The sequence below is a fragment of the Schistocerca serialis genome, chromosome 3, assembly GCF_023864345.2.
Source record: "Schistocerca serialis cubense isolate TAMUIC-IGC-003099 chromosome 3, iqSchSeri2.2, whole genome shotgun sequence".
Taxonomy (NCBI): domain Eukaryota; kingdom Metazoa; phylum Arthropoda; class Insecta; order Orthoptera; family Acrididae; genus Schistocerca; species Schistocerca serialis.
This window is the reverse complement of record NC_064640.1, coordinates 110,602,786-110,608,661: the sequence shown is the minus strand read 5'-3', so window position 1 is coordinate 110,608,661 and position 5,876 is coordinate 110,602,786.

Here is a 5,876-nt window from a genome sequence, read left to right as displayed (position 1 = left end):
TACTGGACACAAACTCTGCCACCGATGCACCAACATCAGGTTTGAACATTGCATGTAAATCATGCAACACGAGAGGTTAAGCCTGACAGCCAAGAAACACCATGACACATAAAGACCAAATTGAAACTTTGGTCCCGATATTCCACCATAGTGTTACTGGAAGGGTGGCAGTTGTTTATACAATGAAGTATAAAACCATATAAATCCACAATTTCACGAAACAATGTAGATTAAAATTGGCAGCCCCGGTCCACCATTACAACCATTCGAAAGCCGATCCGTGCAAGGTACGTGGTGAAAAAGGTTTTTGTGAGCGTTTCTGTCAAAATGTCCATGTAGGGCAGTGCTTCCACCCCACAGGTGAACCTATCAGTTGCTGAAAATTATACTAAAAGCCTTGCACAGGAGTGAGAGGTCTGACCAGGTCAACAGCGACATGAAAAATACACTGTGTAGGCTCCTTAAAGGGACCAGTTGGCTTGTGGACATGATATGCTGCCACATTGACGAGCACCACATTGATATGCACATTGACAAGCCAAACAAGGCTTTACCCAAAACCTGCAGTCACGTCTCACACCCAGCCACACATATCTGGCTGTCAGCATTCGTTGGCTCCAGGATGAGTGATCTGTACATGACATTAACGACTTGTGCCCAAAAACACAAAATAAAGCAAAAGATGTGGACTGTTTTGAGAAATATCACTTCACATAAGGAAACTGGTCACTGGTAATTTAGCAGGAGCAATCCTGTATTTGGTTTCTGGATAAACGCCTACAACTCAGCGTTCAGGCACCAACACCTGCATTTTTGCCAGTTGCATGAAATCAACTCTCACGGAGTCCATTGTTATTCTCGTGAAATAATCAGTCACAACATTATCTGCCTCACGTAAATAATCAATATCAGTACTAAAGCAGCTGAGCTCGGAGCTCACAGGATGGCAGACAGAACTGTCGTCGACCCTGAGCGATTCAGCAGTGATGGACATGACATACCACACCTAGCGATCAGATATGGACTAGTGGGTGGCGCACGATTATGGAGTCCCTGATGATTCAGTTACGACAGCAGCCGTGGCCTACCACACAGATCTGCTGTTGTGGTCAATGTAAGCCACCAGTGTTCTTTAATTCAAGTACATATCTAATTTTCTTCCTGTAAAAAATATGTTTTATGACTTTAACAATTAGCTCTGTGCCTTTCTGCAGTTCTTGTAGGCGTTAGCATTCGGGGATTTTTATTCTGCCTCGTATCTCCAGGACTTCACTATTGATGAAGCCCTCCACACCTTCCTGGGTGTACACTGACAACTCTTCTGCTCCACATTATTCACTTCAGTCTCTTCATTTTAAGTTTCGATTTTCGCCCACTTAGCACATTAACTGCACTTAAAAGCGTAATTTATTTAATGGGCAGTGGCTTAAGTCCGTGAAATACATAAACTCCTTTTCTCACAACTTGTGGGATAACATTGTGTGTGGGTATTAGTCCTAATACAGTGATATTTTTATCTGAGAATATTGTGGAAAACAATACCACACACTGAGAGAAATACGATTCTCCTGATTTAATATAGCACTTCTATGTAATACTTACGTCGTCTTTGTCGAAGTTTGTGTTAAGAACCTCAAAGTAGTATTTAATAAAGCTGCATGCAAACACAACATAATTAATACGCTTCCTCGGTCTTGAGTCTCAGAACGGTTTAAGTCAATTTTCAAGTATTCGTTTTACTTAGAGTAGAGAAACTGTTGCCATTTTACAAGGCATCCGTTAGCTGACACCACATGGGTGTAATTGGCACAGAGTGCAGCTGAGAACATTGTAATTACAGTTTGCTATAGTACAAAAATGCTTAATCAATCTTGCTCTGGACCAGACATACGATCAATTCTTTAGTTGTATATTGCAGGCTCGAGCCTGGCAATGCAATGTCCTTCGGATAAGGACATAGAAGATGTCTGGACACTTTATAAAATCTGTAAAGTGGATACAAATAACTTTGTCCACCTGTGAGCTTGTGATTTGACATATAAATTTATTAAAAGATCTTTACTGTATGATAGGACATCATACATTTTAAACAGTCTATTCAACTGTCCTATTGTTGTTCATAATTACAGTGCTGTTTCCCTGGCAGTCTCCTTCCAAGCAGAAGTCAGGGTTTGATATTATGTAATCGGTATATCTGGCATAACTACTTCTCTTATATCTACTCGTTACGGCTCCTCTCGACTTATTACCCCATCTGTATAGTGATCTGGTTTTTTCTAAGTATATCTGTGGCGGCATGTCCATCAATCCCTCTCTCACTCCCTCTGTCTAAATAACAACAAAATACGTACATTTTTTGTAGGGGTCTACAATGAGCTCTCTCTCTCTCACACACACACTATTCTTAGCATAGATCTCAGTCAATTAGAAGGCAGATTGCACAGTGATTCTAACAGATCACTCATCCTCATAGTTTTCTAGGAAAGCATCCAAGATATCTTCCCAGAGTTTATGTGACATTTCGACCACACTCTAAAATAGGTACATATATAATCTGTGACCATATCACCTTTTTTACAGAATTTTTTACATTTTTCGTATTTCTCGATGAAAATGTACACGTATAAATATGTTCTTATTGCTTACATGACCAGATGTGGCTTGCTAATTTTCTAACTTTGGTACAGAGCCCCAACTCAGCCAATGTATCCACATAAAAAAAACCTTGCTTCCTGTGCGCATTTCTTGTGCATTTGACACGTTCCACATCATAACGGTTTTCTGTGCTATTGATCAATGGAACACGTAACTAACTAACTAACTAACTGACTAACTAACTTACTCCTCCAAATGACAACACTAATCACCAAAGCCAACAGTAAATCACAATCACAGGGATGATTGTTGGAGAAAGTTTATTGACGCTCTCCCCCAGTAAACATACAGTTAAGTTATTTGGCATGTTGGTTTCCAGCAGGGGCCACCACGCACTCCCTCCACAGATGTTGGAGCAGTCGTTGGAGGCAGTGGCATCGGCTGGCTTGATGGACCTAAAGTAGGGTCATTCACCTTTTAGACTCTACTGCAGATTATATGTTGGTGGATCCACACCGAACATTGTCCAGGAATTATTGTTCATATAGATCCACTCCAAGCATTATTCTAGACTCTGTGCATGTGGATCTGCCCCAGACTCATCATATACTGGATCCGCCTTCCAATAAGATTCCCTGATGTACAGTGCGCTGGATCCTGCTCGAATGCTATTCCCAGATGTATAGCTGATGGATCTACCTGCCAGATGATACCTCAGATCATATGTAGCTGGATCATCCATACAGATCACTATCCACGTTTTTCTTAGATGGATCCAATCAACGTTTCCCAGCTATTTCCACATATGAATTCGACCCAGACGTAGATCATGTTGGATCCACACCTATAATATTCCATGGAAATATTGTGTTGCTGAATCAGCATTAGCAATATCCAACACCTAATCTGCCTCTACCACCAACGCTGTCACGGCCACCGCCACCGCCGTCGCCTCCAATGATGCGTCCAGCGTCTGTGGAGGGAGGGAGTGGAGGTTCATGCTGAAAGCCAACATACGAAATATCATAACTGTGAGTTTACAGCAGAATAACGTCAACACACTACCGCCGGCAACAATCCATGAACGTGTGTGTGAGTTTCAGCGTTGGTTTTGGCAATTAGTGTTGCCATTCGAATGAATAAGTAAATACTGTAGCTGGGTTGGAGCTCTGTATCAAAGATGCATAGCATAAAAAAATAGCAAACCACATCTGGTCATGTAAGCATTAAATAACAGCATATTTATACATGTACACTTTCATATGGAAAAATGGATAAACATCAATAAATGTGGAAAATGTCAAAACTTCTGTAAAACGTATGATTTGGTAACACAAGATATCTGCATTTACCTTAGAGTGAAGTCGAAATGTCACATAAACTCTAGATCAAGGTGTCTGGGAAGATATCTTGGATGCTTTCCTAGAAAACTATTAGGATGAGTGATCTATTAGAATCACTGTGCAGTCTTCCTCCTAGTTGACTGAGATCTGTGCTAGAGGTTGAGAGAGCTCATAGAAATCTTGGAAAAAATATAGGGCTTTTGTTTTTACTTCAACAGAGGGAGTGATGGATATGGCGTTACAGATGTACTTAGAAAAACCAGATAATTTTAAGTATGGGATAATCGGTTGAGAGGAGCTGTAACGAGTAGATATAGGAGGGGTAGTGATGCCAGATATACCGATTACATAACATCAAACCATGACTTCTGTTTGGATGGAGACTGCCAGGGAAACAGCACTGTAATTATGAACAACAATAAGACAATTGAATAGATTGTTTAAAATGGATGATGTCCTATCGTACAGTAAAGATATGTAACAAATTTATATGTCAAATCCCAAGCTAAGGGTGAACGAAGTTATTTATATCCATCACAGAATGAAGACTTTCACGGCAGGTGTTGTCATCGCTTAAAACTTCCGGGCTGAGATGCCGTGGTCCATACATGAGACTCTTCCCTGACGTTTCGCCTTCGACTGGGTGAACATAAAAGGAACTGTCGCCTCGAACATGTTTATAAAACGGCTGTAGTGGAACATGTCTTTCAGGAAGGTGATAATGACGTGTAGTTTAGTGAGACGACCGTCATAGCAAAGACGTCGTATTATTATGCGCGAATGTACAGAGAGGACATTGAGATTGCCAAACACTGCAATAACTTTAATAGAAAAGATGAAGGCACTAAGCTGGATAAGATATGGATGTGAACATTGCAGCAACAGCGTGACAATCGATTAATTTCAATTGAGAAAATTGGTAATATCGGAGATCATAGCACAACCGGCGTCACGTGATTGACAGCGGCGCCCTCTGGGTGGCTTATATATACGGCGCTGTGAGCCAGCACTGTGAAGACGTGCATGTCGACCAGTCCTTGGATTGGCCGACTTCTCCAACTCAGCAGACGCCAGGACGCTCACCAGGAGGTCCGCGCCCGCGCACCCAGCGCGCCGAAGACGCCGCTGTAGTTCCGCCGCCCACCGCTAGGAGCGCCACCGGCGCGCCGCAACGAAGTATATAAGGCTGAGGCTAAATTTTTCTGCCTGAATCATGTAGTACTGTCACCGTCAGAGGGTGGTACGGGACTACAAGTCCCCCCGCCACACCTCCAAAGTGAATTGCAGTGACGCAGTCACTGCCCCTGTGGAAATTTACTGCCTCACCAACACAGTTAGACCGCAATAGATCGGTGATGCTGTATTGTAACATATCACCAATTTTTGTTAAAAAAAAAAAATGCCGGCCGGGCCGGGCCGGGCTGACGTGTACTGGCTCGGCTCGTGCCTATCCAGCTCAGGCCGACGTGTAGTGCATTCACACTGCGCGCCGCGCCGAGCCGGGTCGGCGAAATGGGGGAAAATCCACTTCTCCGATTTTCATGTTCTAAAAATTCTTAGCGGTATATAAGACTGCGCCACATCGTTTTATGAACTCATTTTTTCCTTAAAAGCGTTACTTACGTCGTGAAAAAAGAAAAGTCTACTTTTCGTTTCGCGTGATTTCTTAGTTTCGTAACGCTTCCCAACCGATTTTGAAGAAAGTATGCGGCTAAAAAATCTGATTTTTGTACACGTGCTAGTGTAACATCTTAGCTTCGTATTGAATCATTTATCTTTTCATATTTCTTAACAGTCATTGTGAAATGATGCTATTTGTCAAAAAAGTGGTTCAAATGGCTCTGAGCACTATGGGACTTAACATCTTAGGTCATCAGTCCCCTAGAACTTAGAACTACTTAAACCTAACTAACCTAAGGACAGCACACAACACCCAGC